Raw genomic sequence first — 20,089 nt, 5'->3', positions numbered from 1 at the left:
AAAGAATTAACTGCTGTAAGTGAGGTGTAGTTAAATTAATCTGGGACTTGAAGAGAATATTGACTGGGGCTAGAGAGATGAGAGAATAATTTGTGGAGTTGACATTTGAATAGTTTCCTTGATGTATAAGTGAGATTGGACCTACTGAGATAAATGGAAGAGAATTCCAGTAAAAAAAAAAAAAGGGAGAACAATATGAGGAATCACTAGGATGATTTATGTTTTATCAGCATTTGAGCAGGGTATTATTTTGATCAATAGTAAGGAGTGAAAAGGGTATGCCATGATGTATGAGCATTACAATGTACATACTGGACAAAATGGAATGGAGACTTTATTTAGGAGAATAGTGGGAAAGGTTAGCTGTAGATTATGGATGTAAAATACAGAGAATATTAAATCCTACTTGTAGAAAACACCATTAGTAATAAAAATGCAATCAATTAGTATGTCTTAGAAATTCTTTTAATGACCTTGTCTTTGAGACTTTATATGGAAATGTGTGCTTTAGAACTCAAATGGTTTTTCATTGCTTTAAGTGCAGAATGTAGAATTAAAAATCTATCATGATTTTACTGCCAATGAGAAAAGTCCTGGAAGTAATAAGGTATTACTAAGACTACAAATAGGAGCAATGAACTTGCAGTAGACTTGTGATGGTTAATTATCCTGACTTTATGGTCATTATTATAATTGTGTATCAGTTATCAGTAATCAACTCGCAATCTAATGGAGCTGAGAAGAGCTGTGATAACACTTAAATAATTTGTGTTACTCTGCAGGGTTTTAATGCTTAAACTCCTTTTCCTAGATTATCCACTCCTTGATTTCCAGTCCTGTCACCAACTGGCTTTTTATATTGGGGCATTGAACCAATGAAACCTAATTCTGTCCTCATGTATTGTCAATATTTTTCCTATGGAGCAGTCTCCTCCCTTCAGAAGGAAGAAGCCAGGATTTCCTTCTCTCTGCCCAAGTACATGAGAGAGCAGGAATATAACATGGGAACCCATTAGTCAAAGGCCCTCTCTACGGTTCTGGACTTTTAGGAGGATCTGGAGACGTTGGAGACCGTAGTCCTCTCAGTATCAGAAATGACAGTGCTTCACCGGGAGAGCTGGAGGCTAGGTACCCCTCAAAGCACCCATGGGAGGGAAGGGTAGTAGTTTAACCACTTCAGGACACTCTGAACTTGAACATAACCCCTTGACCCTCTACTCCTGCTAAGAACTTCAGATACAGATTTAATTTTCTTACAACTCAATATTATTTCAGTACATTTTAAAATCGTTTTCTCACTTCTCTAGCATTCTCTAAGATCTTATCACTACCACTATGACCTCTACCTGTTAAGTAAGTTAATGCATTTAGACCTCTTATCAAAGTGCCTGGCATACAATAAACAATGTGTTCACTGCTTTGATAACTACTGTACTATAGCTACCTTTTGTTGAGTGTCTACTATGTGCCAGGCACTTCACCTCCGTTTTATAAATGAGGAAACCGAGGGTCAGAATCTAAGGAATTTGCCGATGCTCACAAAGCTAGTGGGCAGAAGGATTAATGGTTCACTCTTTCTAATATATTATTTTCACTTCTGAGTATTAAGTGTCTAGTGCTATGTGTCACTGGATACATCATAGTCGATATTAAAGGTAATTTTGTCTTTATTCATGTACATGTTTACATAAAGTTTTCATTAAACTTTAAAAAATAAAAACTATTCACTATTGGGCCGGCCCGGTGGCTCCGGCGGTTAGAGCTCCATGCTCCTAACTCCGAAGACTGCTGGTTCAATTCCCACATGGGCCAGTGGGCTCTCAACCACAAGGTTGCCAGTTCAATCCCTCATGTCCCACAAGGGATGGTGGGCTCCGCCCCCTGCAACTAAGATTGAACCCTGCACCTTGAGCTGAGCTCCCAGATGGCTCAGTTGGTTGGAGCGCGTCCTCTCAACCACAAGGTTGCTGGTTCGACTCCCGCAAAGGATGGTGGGCTGCGCCCCCTGCAACTAGCAATGGCAACTGGACCTGGAACTGAGCTGCACCCTCCACAACTAAGATTGAAAGGACAACAATTTGACTTGGAAAAAGGTCCTGAAAGTACACACTGTTCCCCAATAAAGTCCTGTTCTCCTCCCCCAATAAAATAATAATAATAATAAATCTAAAAAACATATTTAAAAAATAAACTATTCACTATTCATTTTGGAATTATTTTGAATGGTTGTGTTTCTTTCAATTTTCTACATTTTCCTATTTTAGGAAGTATTTTTTCTACTGGGTGTTTTGGATAAATCTTCCTTAATCTTGTTTTAACTTATTATGATTATTATCTAAAATTAAATTGGGTTTACAGATGTCCCATTGTTCCTATGTTTACAGGATAACAGTAGAATATTGTTTGAGTGTTCCTGTTTCTTTCAAAGAATAAACCCGAAACAAGCAAGTTTGTTTTAATAATTATTTCTTTAACAGCATTTTTCTCTTACTTGTACAACTGCCATTCTTTTTTTTTAACAATTAAGATTCTGATGTTTCCAGGACTACGATGAATAATTTTACATCATGCTGCCAAATCACTTTTCTGTGTGCCATTTGAGACCTCAGGAGCCTTCCTAACCCACATTTCCTCAAATGTGGCAGAATGTGTCATGAATACTATATTTATGCTTTATTAAAAACTAATTTAGATAATGAATTCTTAGAAAAGGAAGAGCTTTTTCCTTGCTAGGAAAACATGTTAAAAAATGAGCTTGCATCCAAGTCTGGGAGATGTGGCTGTGATGACAGCAGTTGTAGATGACTCAGGCATTTTGGTTCACTTGCCCACCAGTGCGTAGTCTGCAAGTGACTTTGGGACCTCCTTTGGGCACATGTGAGCACATACACACAGCAGCAGGTCTACCACTGCTTGCTAATAATTAAAACCCCATCAAAAGGACTTTTCTATCCACGATTAGACATAACATTTAACATATAGGACTGTTGAGGCAACGCTTAGGAGAGAATAAATTTCAGTTAAAGGTCGTGGGTCAACCTGTCCACCAGCAAGTGGCAATTCTGGGTGGTGAATGGAGGAAACGAGGCAGTGGGATCTGGGCTGGAGGGAATCTAGGACAAAAGACATAGATGAAGTTTTTGCAGAACTACTGCTAAGGTTCTACCCAATTTGCTATAATACAATAGGGCTAGGACAACTAGAAGCCATGGGCAGTGCAGGGGGTGGAGGGGGTTTTTGACATCACCTGTAATCACAGTGAGCTCCACCTCATATAATTTGGATTTTTCTTGGTCTGTTTTAATTTAACACACCTGACTTCTAACCAAAGCATCTCTTTCCCCGGGGATTTGTTATTCACGAACTAACTGTATAAGTAAAGGCGGTCATTTATCTGAGAATGTTAAATATATATAAATGAAAAAGTTTTTTTACAGTTCACTGTTTATTTTTCTTAAGTTAGTGAGGTTGTCAGTCTTGGATGTCAAATCATACAAGTTTTCATGCTGCCAATTTTTAAATTTTTTGTGAGGAAATGTTATCCTAGACCATACGTCCAAATATTAAGTAGAGTACAAATGGGATTTTTAAAAAGTAAAATGCAAATGACCCTCTGGGCTGAACTGCCAACGTGATTCAATCATTTCTTTCTACGTGTGCACAGAAGAACAAGCATTCTAGCAGAGTTAAATTAATTTGACTAAATAATAACTCAGAACCTTAGAATTAATTGATTCAATGAATATAAGATATCAAGGACAGGGTTATGAGGGGTGGTAATGGGTCTAATAGCCATGGTAGAAATTGTTGTTGCATATATCTTTACAGCTATTTGGGGGCCTAACAGTGGTTTTTGTCTCTAATGTCTTTGACTTGACTATGAGCGAGAAAGCATAGGAAATTGGACAGTGCACAGAATATGATTTTCAGCTCTACCACTAGCCACTATTTGGCTTGAGTAAGCCATGCAAACCCTTGGAAACTTAATTTTCTCAACTGTCAGATGAGGGAATCACATAAAATTGTTTCTAAGGTCTCCTTCAACTTAGGTATTTTAATATTCTAAGGTCTAGAAGGAAAAAGTAAAGAGCATGTTAGAAAAAAAAATCAAAGAAGACAATAAGATATTAAAAGGTGACGAAGTAAGAATTGTTGAGCCAAAGGGAAGAAAAATGTTTGAGATACAGATAAACAATCACCATCATTTTTAATATTTAAAATTTCACAGAAGTTTAATTAAACTTTGATAGTGTAGAAAAATGGAAGGCATAAAGTATATACAATTTTACTATATTTTGGAATGAATAAAATAGAACCAAGATGTAGTGAACTAAATACAACTCACAATTATTAATACTTAATAAATACATCTTGTGTTATGATGTGTGTGTATGAGAAGCAAGTATGTCTCCGGACAAACAAATCTCAAATTATAGAATAATGCATAACTTTAAAAATAAAACAATTGAAGACAAAACGTTTCCAAACATTTCTATCTATTAACAGCCAGTAAGTCACAGGAAAAAGAAAAAAGTCAACAACTGTGGAACCAACTCAAGCAAAGAATAAGTTGATTACGTTTAATGTAATAGAAAACAACATAAAAAGTTCATTCATTGCCTTCAAAAAAAATACAGAAAACATTACTAATAATTACTGCATTTATTAGCAACTTGTTCAGACAAACCAAGCTTAAATCCTAGTCTAGCTCAGAGACCGTGTAATCTAACCAGCCTCTTAAAAGGGGCAGTAATTCTTCCTGTGACTTCTTGTAAGTCTTGATTAAGGCATATAAAATGTATACCTTAGCGACTAGCGCATAATAAGGGATCAAAAAATGTTAACTATAATATCAACCTTTCCATCATTCATATTCAATTTTTTTGCTTTGGGAGGAAAAGCAAGAGCCTGGGCAGTAGAGACAACAGAGGATGGGGGTACAAGAATCCTAGAGGAGGAACAGTAAAGGCCTGACAGATGCTGAGGTGCCATGCGCCCATCTTCCCGGACTAGTGAACAAGCCCCATTTAACACTGTCTTTGGAACACCCGCTACCTTTCTGGAAACCCCGTTTTAAATGTGTGTTAACAGCTTTTGTGATCTTTCAAAAGTAAAAGTTAATTTTTAAAAGAACTATTTGCTTTCCTGGGACTTTTTTGCAGTCTGCACCTGAGAAATATAAGACTCAACAAGAGTCTAGGATGTAGGAGTATGAGAAACGCAGCCATGCCTAATATATTCATCTGCCTTCTCTTTTGTTGGCTGAATATCAAAGCTCCTTAAAAGAAAAATTGGAACAAGGATTCACTACTTACTTTTTTAGGAAGTTTTTCTTAGGTCCTATGATATACTGTTCAGTCAGTATAAAACAAAAAAGAACCACCCTCACTGATTAAAATAAAGGCTCTTCATTTATTGAATCTGTGCCATGTGTTTTGTCCATCAAATTACATCCATTCTCCTAATGAATCTATAAAGTAGGGTTATTATCCCATTTTATAAAGAGCTCAGAAGCGAAGTGACAAGTTCAAGTTCACACAGGCAAAAAAAACAAAAACAAAAACAATCCATCCACACATCTTCAGCTGCCCTTGGAAATGAGACCTGAAGTGCAGGATAATGCCACAACATGTAGTTTTCAAAATTAAACCTTGACTTAATATTTTTCTTAACAGATTTTTACCTTGAATTATCTTGAGACTTATTTTTAGGGCACACAATCAAGGGAGTGAAAATAATGCAGGGTAAGTTTTATTTTTCCAGTGCCAGGTTGTATTTAGTTTTGGGAAAGGGCAACATGTTTAATTTTCGAGGCCCTACTGAGAAATCATATGAAATATTTTAACTATATTTTTTATGGAATGAAAGAAATGTAGGACACGTTTCCTATTGAATATTCTTGGACTGTTAATCACATGGGATTGATTTAAGGTGAGTTTTTTAGACTGGTTTTTAAAATTAATATTTAATTTGTTTTTTGGTAAAATACTATAACCAACTGTGTTTTCTATAAGACAACAGTCTCTGTAAGCAGGATCTTTCCTTTTGCTGTAAAAATACTCTCAAATAAAATATGCACATCAATTGGACATGGCAAATTGTGTAGCCTCTTAGAAAGACTTGAGCTAGATTGGACCTTCTTTTGATTAATGGGCATTCTTTAAACGAATTAGCCCTGATTCTGCTCAGGGGCACAGTATGGCATTCCCAGGGGAATGTAGTAGAACAAGTCTGAACGTGGAATATCTGTCTTCATCATCAAATACTGTTCAAAAGCAATTGGTTTTGAAGTACCCTTAAGACAGGGGTCACAAGCTCCAGTGCCTAGAGGAGCTAGGACAGTGATATAAATGAGTCAAGAGGCCTGGGTGGAAGAAAGCATCTGAAGCATCATGGTGACAAATGGCACTTGGCATTTGGCCACGGTGTCAGGGAGATTATCTGGAGCCATGGGATGATGGCAAACTGTCCATGGAAAGGGCAGCTGCTTTACAATTTTGGCTGACTGAGGCCACGTGGGAATCGGAGCCCAGTGCTCTCAGATCATTTGATTTTTAAAGAGAAATTAGAATTTCAATGTTGGATGCATCATCTTCTAATGTCTAATGTTGACAATTTAAAAAATACTAGTTGGCACATCTGAAAAACCAACCATGGACCCCATCTGGCCAGCAGGCCACCAGTTTGCAACTTCTAATTTAATGAAATAAGACAATCAGTAATAGAAATAATCCCTGGAAAGGAGCTCATAGTTCTGAAGTCTTATACCTCTATACTAGCCTATATAGAACATTAGAAGTGCGCTTGAGTTATACTTTACCAAAACAAACAGGAAGGACGGTATAAACCTAGTGATCTGTGCAAAACCATCAAGTATATTTCTCAGTCTGTAAACTGTACACCACCTACTTCAGAAGTAACGGAAGAGCTTCTTTAAAACGTGCACGCTGGATTTGCATTTATTAGGTCTCAGGTGGCACCTCGGAATCTGGCTTTGTAAAAGTACCCCAGTCCTCAAATGACCCTAATATAGGCATTAATGGAGTCCCTCCCTTTGGGAATATGCAGGGTAGGTAGTCAGTTCACAGCAGCCTTAACTCCTGTATCTCCCCTATTCTCCCAGTCAGAGACAGCTCCAGTTTCAAGTGGGTTCCGTTTTGGATTCCTTGGATCTATGCCTTGGTTGGGGGATCCAGAACACACCTGTGCTTTTGGGTCATTCAATTCTGTAGTTACAGGTTGATACTTCATTCTGACAGAGAAATGTTTACCTCATTAGCTTATAGTTTATGGTTGCTCAGTATATGTCTTCATTTAGCTAATGTTTTAGGCGGTTATTTCCTCTTGGCTCCCTACTGAGTATCAGTGTAATGTACCTGATCGGTGGCCAGTAAGTCATTTTTGATTGACTATTATGATGCATTAATTAGAACATCATCAACTAGGCCTAGCAGACCAACTGTCTGTGACCGAATTGAACAACCATTTACTTTAACCCACAAAGCATTTCAGTTAAGCCAATAATTTGACTAATTTTTGGCTCTCAGAAAATTATTTGATAACATTTGACCAAATGAGCCCATCCCCAAATAATTAATATCACTTCTGACCTTGCCTGCTCTTAAATTCGGGCAGTAAACATATTATCAGGAGTATATAACTCATTATGCATTCTTACAGAGGACAAAAATAGTATCATGAAAGTGCTACAGTCACACCATTTTAGACACTGGAAACATTAGCTGCAAAAAATGCTGATAGACTGACATGTTCAATGAACTGCACATTTTCGTGTGTCTAGGGAAAACCACAGTTGAAATGTAAATTGTTATTTTGCTTCAGTGAAAAATGAACCGAAATGCAAGTTGTCTTTTAAAAACACTGAAATCAGGTAAAGATATCAGACTTGTGTTTTCTATCTGGTGTTCACACGCTACAAACAACAGAATCTTAAATATGGTACCGTTTAAGAGATTATTCATGCCTTAGCTTAGACTGGAACTAGGTGGTTTTTTTTTACACCATTCCAGTATTGTTAGACAAAGGAAATTTATGACCTCTGAGGTAACCTTCCCCACAAGATAAACTGATAATTTCTTGTACAGCTTGTCTTTTTTTCACCATTTCCCTATAATTCTAGTTAATGCAACCGGCCATGCAATTCAGAATAGTCAAATATGCTATTGGCTTTCTGGGCACAGTGATGGGTCTTGAATTCGCCCTCACAGAGGTGAAGTAATATTGTATTTGTCACTGCCTCATCTAAGTCAGCAAGATGGCCCTGTGTGATATCTGTAAAAATACTAAGTTAAGAAGTCCACGGGGACGAAGGGGAAAAGAAGGTCAGCTACTAACATAAAATCAGGCTCCAGATGTGATGACCCTTGGTCAGAGGCTTTGTAACCTCTAAGTCAGCGTAATATTATTGAATCCACCTCCTAGCTAAAGATAGACACGTCGACAAAGGCCGCCCCACCTGCACACGAATAGGTGAGCCATCAGTGTCCCCTCACTAACTAGAGACACAGAGCAGTTCTTTTTATAAAAAGAACTTAAAGCTATATATATGGCTTCTTTTATTTTCTACTCCCTTCACCCCAAAGTGTTTACCTTTATTTTAATGTCAGAAGAATCCATGAATATATTATAACTTACAGAGAGATAAAATTTAAAATTTGATAGCCAGAGTCCTGCAATCTATCTATGAAGAACTCCTGGAAAACTCCATTTATTGAGGAACTGGAATTAATAAAACAAAACAAAAACAAAAACCAAAAAAAAACACTTCAGTTTGCTAGAAACAAACACAGTGATAACTCTTTAAATAATCTTTTTCCTCCATACAACACACCAGAAATAGCTTAAACAAGAATTAATGAAGTGGAATAGAAATTGTAACTTCTAATTTTACTTTTGTCTTCTAAGTTCATGGTCTTTGAGTCAGTCAACCGTGATGTGCTTCAAGTAATACAATATAAAAATTTCCAAAAGACCTTTATGTTACCTAGAGGAATGAAGAAGTGAAATAGTCAATGCCATTTTTAAAGTTTGGAGGAAATGTATAGTAATTGTAATATCTGACATACTGACCCTTATTTTAGAAAAGAGAATTCCCAAACTCGATGAGAAGTGGATTCCAGAAGGCAGAATCTAGGAAATTGTTCACGATGAAATATTATGTTAGAAGTCAGAAAAATAATTTCAATGTGCTCGTTGCAGAAATTAACTTGTCACATAATTACTGATGGAAAATGACGTGATGACAACCAATGCCCTCAGTTACCAACAATTAGAGTTTATAAATGAGGACTATGGGAAGAAAAATTTATTGTTAGGTTTCGGCAAAGAAAGGAAAATAAATTCATGTCAATTATACCCAAAAAAGTGATCGGATGCATGAACTTTAAAAGAATAGCACCATTCGCTGAAGCAGACTCTGACAGTTTTTCCTAAGTGGCCAGCCTGAAGGGTGATGCATCTCCTAATGCTGAGCGGTTTCTGTCACTAGTCATCCAGGCCACCCAGTAAACCAGGTGCCCACAGTTTGACTTTCAGTAACTGCCTACTCCCCAGAGGACATTAAGAATGGAGGGTGGCTTGCTTGCTTCTTGCTGCAATATTTGCTGCTTGCTGGGCCCCTGGCCCTGGGCTCCTCTCCTGGACCGCAGCCCACTCTTTGGGCAGTACCCATCTTGGCCACCTGCATCATTGTTGGGGACTTGAGGGGAGAGGGAACTAGCACAAACACACTGACTTCTGGCTACTGCTTTTTCTGTGAGGAATAAAGCCTTTCATCTCTGAAAAATAAAAAAGTGATCAGATGTCCCACCATCCTCCCAGGATTAAAATCTCCATCATCTTTCACTACTGTCTTAACAATTGTCCCAAACATCCAATCTGGTTTCAAAGCCCATCGTCTTCACCGCTGAATTTGTTCTGCCCTTGATCCTTCCTTTTCATTTCCACCGCCACAAACCCAACCCCGATCCTCATCGTCTCATCTAGTCTATTGAAATAGGCTCCTAACTAGCCTACCCCTGACCCATGGTTTCCATTTTATTCTATTTCCTGGATCTGCTTATGTTACTTCTGTTTATCACACCAACTCCTGCTCATTATTAATGAAATAAGTCTAAACTCTTTGATCTTTATTCAAAGTCATCTCTGCGGGCCCTCAAGGTTATGATGTGATAACATTCAATTCCACAATTGAGTAATGAGTGCCTGCTATGTACAAAATGAATGGTACTAGATGTTCTGAATGATTCTCAAATAAAGAGGACACTCTTCTCCTCAGAGAGTTTGTAGTTGCCACTCCTTATAATGGCTATCATGGTGCTAACTGTTTTACATGTACAATCCCATTTATAGACAGGTCACTGTCGTGCAGGGCGGCCTGCGGGGTCTCTGCTCCCGCTCCCCACATAAGAACGCAGGATGTGGCCAGGCCCAAAAGGAACACCCACGGAGCCATAGGTAGGGGAGTCATACCACTCTGGTCTCACTGGAGGCTGGGTTCACCGGACGTGCGACCTGCTGTCCACTTTTCTGCCAACCACCGATGACTCTCCTCCACTCTCCTCAACTCTGCTCCTCTACTCTCCTCAACTCTCCTCCGTAGCTGCAGCAGTTATACTAGTGGCCAAAGGCTCAATGGTTACAGCTGACGGCCAACCAGCCACAGCTGATGGCCATCTACCAACCGAGCCAGCACCCCTCCATATGAGGCCGAGCCTGGAAACTGCTCTTTGGGGCTCTGTCCCCACAGTCACATACCCCCTTTACTCCAATTCACATGGAAACCCTGTTTTTCTTCATGACTTTCCCACTATCATCCATACAGTCCCAGGTCTGCAATGCTTTCTTTAGCCACTTTTATTTAACACCTACTTATTGATCACCTCAAAACAGCAGTAACCAAATCCAATATTTTCGGAGAACAAATTTAAAATGACATTTAAGAACGTGATGTTTAAGAAAAATAATGTAGGTTAAGAGAGTCAAAGTGACAAGGTCTTGCTCCTTGTTTAAGGATGAAATGTCTGTGATCCTCACCACGATATGGACTAGATGGTAGCCTGATCTGCAGGGGGGGTGGGAGATTCAAGGGGGAGGGAGGTGAGGAGTGGTGGGACTAACCCCGTTCCAAAGATACGGTTGAGAACAACAACAGTGATGACGATGGCTAACATTTATTAAGCACTCATAAGACAAGCACCATCAGTCTCAAACCTCACAATGATTTGGTTAAATCCTATTATTCCCATGTTACTGATACCTGAGACATGAGGGAGGTTAAATGAGTTGTAACATTTACAATGATGGCACGTGGCAGAGCTGATTGAACCAAGGCAGCCCAGGTCTCAGGCCTAAACTAACCGCCATTCCATAAATTGACCCACAGGATGTCGGGGTGCTCTTGGCAAAAGATGGAGGAAGTGAATGCTGGGTAGATGCCCCACAAATTTCCATGTCAATTACCTCCTTGCCGCCCATTGCCTCTCTTCTAAGTCCATCCAGTAAAACTACATGAGTGATCTATTTAACATGAAAGTTCAAGTTTGTTATCATCCTGATTAAACAATTCCACAGCTTCAATGGAAAAGGAAACCAACATTATTCATTGCTCTCTAATGAAACTTATGAGGTGGTATGTGCCTTAACTATCAGTTTAAGAAAAGTTCTACACCAAATCTGAATACCTGGTATGCAGGAAAAGTTTATTTTGTGAGTCATTTTATTAGCCATCATGAAAAGAATCCTTATTGGATGTCATTGATTGACTGTCGGCAAGGATTTTAGTTTTTTTGATCCACAGAAATCTGCCCTTGGGGGTTATTACCGCAAAGTCAGGAGCAGCTCAGGGAGACAAAAGGGAGAAAGGTTAAACACAAGAGCTTTGGAGCCAGAGTTTGGAATCATGGCACTACGACTGTTTGAGTTCCAGCAACTTTACCTGCAGCAAACTCAAATTTCAGGAAAGTGTCTTCCTCATAGGGTTGCTGTGAGGATTGAATGAAATAATACGTTACAGGGCTTAAAACTATGCCTACATAGAAATTCCTAAGCAAAGCTTTCATTGTTCCATATTTTAGTTATGTTTAGTTATAGTGGTTTAGTTCACTTAATAATACATGAATGTAGTTAAAACAAAAAACAAGCAAATGAAGAGACTATGGAAGAAAGAAAAAGAGCTCCTCTCCCAGAGAAAATCATTGCTAAGATTTCTTGTTTGTCCTTCTGAATTTTTCTATGTATATAAAAATATATGTGTGCTTTCAAAAAACCCCCATAAATGATAGCATTTATGATACAGTTTTGCCCCTTGCCTTTTTTTCCAATGGGGGTTGTTCCATGTTGGTAAATATCGATCTGCTGAATTATCTTTAATGGCTATGCAGCATATCAACATATAAATGGGGCATGACTTACTTAACAAGTTCTCTATTGATGGACATGTATACTGGTTTCAGTCATTTTCTGTGACAAAATAATATTTCAACGAATGTCCTTGCATGATTATTTCTATAGAATTCATTTCTAGAAGTGGAATTGCTAGGTCAAATGGTATATTCATTTGAAATTTTTATAGCTCTTGTTCAACCGCCTTCTGGAGAGTATGAAAGAATTTATACTCCTACTTAGTTGTAGTATAGAGTTATTTAGATACATTCCGTATAAACCACTCAATTTTCTTAAGCCAACTTTCTCTGTCCAGAAAACCCCAAGTTATGTTCCTGCTTCCTTGCCTGTAATCTTGTTTGCTCCTAGCCTAGAATTATCCTTCTTCTCATTTGTCTGTCTAAATTCTACCCATCTGCATTAGGACACACTTAGTTGCAAGTAACTACACTCAAATGAAACTAGCTGAAGAAACATTAAAACCGGGGCAGGGGATGGAGAAGGGGAGGATAATGTTTGAAAGGATTCTAGGTAGTTCAAAGAATTGAACGGTTGATTAGCTGCAGGATCCAGGGCAGTTCTAGAGACGTAGGATTGGTGCCCACACACACTCCCTCTAATTATCCATTTCCAACTCTGCATACCTGTACATGACTTAATTCTCTTCTATGGTAGATTGGTGGGTCTCGTAACTGTCAACAATGTGAAATTTTACATAAAAGGTAGCAAATTATAAACATGAATTTTCAAAAGGCATTTTGCACTGGCAACTTCTGGCTGTCCCTACATTTGATGTCTTCTTACCTGTCATTAGAAGGAATTCAATGGAGAGGTTCAGAAAGCACTGGCTGAATGTCCAGAAAAATCATTTCTCCCAAGTACCAGGGAGTCAGAATTCCACTGTTACTCTTTCCAATAATGTCCTTTAAGTACAAGTAGTCCAGCAACAATTCCAGGATCATCTCTTCCCCACCTACATGACTACAAATCTTTGGAAGCGCCCCTTCCTCACTCTCTCCGTGGTCCTGAACCACCCCATAAAGCTCCCTCGTAGGGTCAGAGGAAATGTGATAGGAGGGGAATTAGGGAACAGGGAAAGGGAAGAAGCTATTGGGGGCAGGGGGGAAGATTTTGTTTTGTCAGTTTTTAAATACCTTCAGTTATCAACAAAAAAACCACAATCAACCTTGGCCAAACTGAGAGAGCAAACAATTTTGTGGGGAGCACTGTTGATCTGAGCAAATGTCCACATGCCCAAGCAAGGTCACCTGGGGGAATGGGCACACACTATCTCAGTTGATGGAAACTATCTTTCCAGTTGCACAGATCAAACAAACAAACAAACTAACTAACTAACTAACTAACAAACAAACAAACTTTTTTCATGTCACATCCAAACCACCTACAAATCCTACTGATTTCACCTTTAAAATAATGTATTCAGAATTTGACCACTTTTCACTATCTCCACTGCTGACTAAATATCTACCTCTTGATTGGATTTCTGCAATAGCCTTTCAACAGGTCTCACTGCTTCTGCCTTATCCCAGCCTTCTCTTCCCAACAGTCTATTCTCAACAGAACTGCCAGAATGAGTCTTTATAACACATCAGATTATGTCACTACACCCTCCAGTGACTTCCCATCTCATTCAGAGTAAAAACGAAAGTCCTTAAAATGGCCTACACGATCTTTTATGATTTTATCTCCTGTTCTCTCTATAATATCTCTTCCTCCTCTTCTTTCCTGCCTACTTCACTTCAGCCACACTTCCTTCTTTACTGTTCCTTGAATATGTCACACATGCTCCTAACCTGGGCCTTTTGCACTGGCTATTTCCTCTGCATGGAATACCCTTTACCATTTTCCAGTGGGCTAGTTAGCTCGCCTCCTTCAGGTCTCTATTCAGTTTTACTTTCCTGAATGAGGCTTACCTATTTATAATTGTAACCCTCTGCTACCACCAGCACTCCCAATCCCCCTTACCTTGATTTTAAGTTTTCTTTTCTTCAGTAGCATTTATCACTTTCTAACACACTAGATATTTTAATCAGTTAAGATGTTTAGTTTTATTGCCATTTCTCTTCCCTCACTAGAACGTAAGCTCTGTGAGGGCAGCTACAAATCTGCTTTGTACTGTATCTCAAGCACCTGAAACAGTGTCTGACACAGAATAAATAATAAACATTTGTTGAATGAGTGAATGAGACTTATCTCCTAAAAATTGAATGTCCTAAGTACTTGGAGAAATGTAAGCTTGTAATTGAGAAATGTAAAACAACATTTTAGCTAGTTTTAATGAAACTAATGTTGATAAAACTGACTTACATTACAAACAAGTAATGAGCTTTTAAAAATGTCTCCTTTATACAAGAGGACAGTCCCTTTCTCATTCTGCCTCAATCAAAAACTGATGCAAAAACAAAATATACATTTACATGAATGTATTTTAAATGCATTTTTGTCTACTTCACCTCTTTCTCACAAATACTTCATACACATATTACGATGGAGCAAAATTGGGAATGATAACATCTTTTTTTTTTAAAGAAAATAGTAACAATTACATTCAGTATTCTTAATTGGCCTTTCACCTGCATTCAGATTTCCATTGTCTAGATACATGGAAAATTTAAGTGCATCAGATTTCAGTGCTTAGCATGTCCAAATTGGCTACAACTTTAAGACAAAGCAACAGAAAAATCATAATTGGTTGCCGTGCTAAGTGATATTATTTAATCAACTAGAATCCACTGGAAGTGCTGTGCAATTCCTCTTAGGAGATTCTATGGGTAGCACAACCAAGGAACTAGAGATGGTCATTGTTTGCTTTTGAAATCAGAAATACTCATATAGTGAGGGAAACTGTAGGTCACATTTTTCACACTGTAACTTATGACACCTTAATGTGCTTGGAAATTAATTTAGTGGTCTCTTAGTGAGCATTAAAAGAGTGTGAAAGTGAGAGAGGTAGAGGGGAAGAAAGTAGAGTAGAAAGATCTGAGTGCATTGTGGCAGTAAGGGTAGGTTGTGTTTCAGTTGTGTGTGTGTGTGTGTGTGTGTGTGTGTGTGTGTGTTCAGGGCTTGGTGTACAATGTGTTTGTAAATGTATTTTTACTGCAGGTCATGGTCAAAAGATTTTAAGCCAAAGCAGTATATTTCAGAATAAAATTATTGACCAGACTTGTAACAATCACTGAGTTCAATCCACAATATTTCATAATATCCTCCTTTAAAATATTGGGCTTTAGACATAATCTAATGAGTAGTTTTCAAATCTCAGCACACAGCAAATTCCTAGGAGTGGGGAGGGAAATGGGGGAATGGCACAGTAACCTACAAAACACCTCATTTGGTAGATCCATGGGTGGGATGGAGGTAGCTTCAAGTTTAATAAGCCCCAGCTGATGTGAGTAACCCTCCGCCCACCGGTAGAGCCACACCAGGCACCACCGTAGGGAGTGATGTAATTATGAATGTCTTGAGTTCAAATTAACTCCTATCTTCCTAACACACACAGCAAATATTCCTAAGCTTCAAACAGTGGTGTTATTTGTTTGTTTTTTTCCAAATGAAGGACCTTGAAGTCATGAGTGCCAGTTTGAGGAATTATTTTTAAAAATAAATGTGGTTAAGGAAGGGGTAAGAGAAAAGAGGGGCTGTGGGCGACACAGTGATTCTTCATTGGTGAAACCAACTAGTTTTACCTCCAGACCCTGACCACTGAATAGAGGACATTGAAATTTCATCATTACTGAGATTATTATTTAAAAACAAACAAGTAAAGAATTATTTAGAAGACATTTTTTGGTTATCAAATTTCAGACTGCACTACACCAAAAAGATAATTTTAAGATGCGAAATCAACAAGAGGTGTGGTAATGTCTACAAATCCTTCGGGCATGTGCTTTTCTAGATAAAACACACATCTCTTTAAATATAGGAAACTGCTGGAGGTTCTTTCTTTACATTAAATGCCCCAAAGAGTTGGTGGCATTATCTAAGAGGACTAATTAACTGACAAACCCCCGATCCTCAACAAAGAATATAGAAGAAAATAAAAAAATACAATAATAAGGATACCAAGAACATTTTAGAAAAGAAAAAGCAAATCTTTTAGACCAGTGTCGGTTGTTAGAAACTAACCTAAAAAAATCACCAATCAGTAAAATTTCTGAAATGGAAAAACTAAATAGTGGCATAGAGTTTTCACCTACGCCCTCTCCCCAGCCTCATCCATCAATTTATTTCATGCTTTATTTATACCCAAAACAGCAAATGTTTGAAATCGTCTGTTGAGGGTGTTAGTCTTTGTGAAATCCTGTTAGATCTCGATGCCTTTATCTTCCCTGAGTTCTCCAAGATTGATGGAGGATGAAATCAAGACAAGAATGGCACTGCATTCTTACTGTATGATTGCTGGTAATTGATTTTTCTCAAAGGCTCTGAGACTCACCAGGCCTGGGTCATTGCCTGCTCCACCCAGGTGTAGCCCACAGGTAGCAACTTTTGTTTACTAGTTCAGGCTGTGCATTCACCTGTTCCCAAGGTATTTAACTAAATATTTTCCTTTGTGCCTAAGCCAATGATGCTTACATTTTAGTGTAAATAAGGATCACTTGGAATGCTGCTTAAAATGCAGATGGTGGGGGTTTCAGAGGTTTCTAAAAGATTGTGGTTCAGGAGGACGTGGATTTAGCCAGAACTCTACACTTCAAATCACACCCTGGAAAACACTAACACAAATGTTTAAGAAGAAAATAACTCTTCACACTTGTCAGAAAGATTTGATACCTGTGATTGAAAAGAGAGAAGCCCCAAGTCAACAATGCCTCCGTTAAGTAGAGTTTTATTGCTGCTTTTCTCTTGGTATGTATATAATACTAAAATGTACATGCCCTGCTTGCAATTCACAGCAGCATGGCATGGTGCCTTCCAATGAATCATCAGTCATTTAGAACTGCACTACTGAAAAGGGGGTGCTCACTCCCGCCCAGCAGAATCAGAATGGAGTGTGTTAAAAATGCAGACTCGCAGCCTGCCCTAGACCTTCGGAATCAGAACCTGACTATTAACAAGATCTTCAGAGTGAAGCAGCATTGATCTAGCAGGTTCGCAAGCCAAATGTGACTCTCCAGCTCACTTTTTTCATTTTACTGGTATTTCACGTATTTTAATCCGAAAAGAAGAAACATTTTAATTACTGGAGAAAACAAGGTTGTTAAGGGGAAAGACATATCTAGGCTCCCAAATTGTACTGTATGTGGTTGATGACTTTTAAATCAGAATGCCATTGGTTGGTATGGGATCTCATTTGCTCTGTGACTACTTTTTCAAAAGTCTTCTATCTTCATTGTAAGCTTTCTGTGGGTAGGATCACGTCTTAGATATCTAAATCTTCAGTGCCTAACACTGAAGGTGGCTTCCAAACACCAGAATGGCAACACATACATACATACACACATACATTGTAAATAAATAAACAAACAAACAAACAAACAAATAAATAAATATTGCCAATTATCTGATTTATATTCACCCTTCAAGTTCAAGACTCCTCTCCTTCATAAAGATTTCTTCAGTCATTTCAACCACCATGATTTCTACCTGTTCTAAGTAAATACCACTCGTTTGACACATAACATACACATACACAACTTTAATGACCGTTTATCTTTATTTTGTATCTCTTATTACCCCATCAGAGCTGTAAGAAGCTGTCTCTCTTTATATATTTCATACTGCCTTGCACAGTAGGCATTCAAATATTTGTTACTATTGAGCTAAAATAAAAATAGACATCAACATGAGAAAATCTGCAAGTTTTGATTTTCCTTCCAGCATCATTCTAAATTGCCAAAATTAATTCTAGAGATGACAATGGTTAAACAGCTCCTCCAGCTGTAACCTATTTATCTTAAGTAAAACATCTGTTTTGATATTGGAAATACTTTCTTATTTTCAAATGGTTATTTGCACCTTTAGCCAACTCAATTCTAATTTCTATTATTTATGACAGTAACATATACTTCGCTATGTTGACTATATATAAAATGTTTAATTTATAACAGATTAATTCATAGACAAAATAAGTTTACAGCTAAAGACCACTTTAGGGGTATATGTAATAGTTTACGGTTTGTATGAAGTCCTTGATAGCATCACACATGGACCAATATTTCCATTTTTAAAGCTAATTGTAGGCATATTGCCCAATAGTGCACTCATGGTATGTAAAATTTTAACTTCTGGAATTATACCTGCATTTGTGAATATCAACATAGCTGTTCCAGTGTTTGGATGAATCCTTATTTAGGTCTCATAATTTAAAAATACACTTTAGTCTATTACACAAATCATCTGTAACTGTCCTATAGATGGCAGCATTGAGCAACATATTTGGTAATAGGCTTTTTGGTTTCTGTGACTTTTCAGCTAGGCGTAGATTTGCAGTGTGTTATCATTTCAGTACACCACAAGACTAATTTAGCGTAAGGTGACAGGATAATACTTGTACCTGCTCAAAATCACTTCACTTAGATTCCATAAAAGCATCTCTTTCTATTCTGTATGTTATATGAACCAAATACACATTTCCAGAGTTATGGCAACCCATTAATAAAAAATATGTAGAGAACAAATGAGCTTAGTATGGTATAGTTATAATAAATATTAACCACCTTTAAGGTTAGAATAAAACGTCAACAAGTATGAAGAAATGACAATACCTAATGTTCTATGATCAGCGATTATCTTCCACATGAAACCAACTGTTTTGAACAGAATTTATCACAGAAATCTGGCTTATTTCATGATTTCTAGCCAATACATTAGCCACTGAAGTTGAGTTTTTAAAGCAGAAATCCTTTCCCACTGAGACATATTTTTAAAAAAGCTTTTATAATAATTGGTTTTATATGATCAAAATCCTAACCTTTCTGTGAATGTTACTGTAGAATTTTTGCAAATTAAATTGATCTCCCTGCCCTCTCCTCCTTTTAGGGAAGAGTTCAACATTTTGTTTTCCACAGAGGTATGTTCCCTTTATTCAGCTTTTCTTTTTATTTGGAGGGGGAGGGGAGAGGGTATCATTAGAAAAGTAAATGTCTATGGATTTGGATTGTTTTCCTACAAACTGTGAAATAACCTCCACCCCGCGCTCAACATCAAATCTGTAAAAAGCTCTTTGGTCTTAGATTACATTGTTACGAGTAAATAACCTTTTATCTTTTTTTTTTCTTGCCAAGGTAATACCCCACACAGTTACACTTGACTACTAACTTCAGGCTTCCTACTCCGCACGCCCGCCTCCCGTGCTCTGCATAAAGCACACTAGCTATACCGCCAGAATCTCGGTTACTGTTATTGACGCCTCGTTACCAGTTTCAAATACACTCGTATGCTATTTATAGCTTTGCTGTAGTGGGCACGTGTGCACACATCACCAAGCTGTCAGAAGGAGAGAGGGCGGGCTTTCAATTCAACAGTGTGTACACAAATTATAGATTAACCAGGTTTAGATGAGACTGCATGACGGCAGGGAACAAAAAGGTGAGAGGAGAAATGAGAAGCTTCCAGGCTTCGGTTGGGTAGCAGCCCCTTTGCAGATGCCGAGGCCCCCAAATTCTCTTATCACACGCTGCTGAATGGCGCCTGCGGATCTTTTTAATTTTTTCCCCCTACGCTT

The sequence above is a fragment of the Rhinolophus sinicus genome, linkage group LG01 (assembly GCF_036562045.2).
Source record: "Rhinolophus sinicus isolate RSC01 linkage group LG01, ASM3656204v1, whole genome shotgun sequence".
In the NCBI taxonomy this organism is placed as follows: Eukaryota; Metazoa; Chordata; class Mammalia; order Chiroptera; family Rhinolophidae; genus Rhinolophus; species Rhinolophus sinicus.
The sequence above is the reverse complement of the archived record's forward strand: the minus strand, read 5'-3'. Positions refer to the sequence as shown.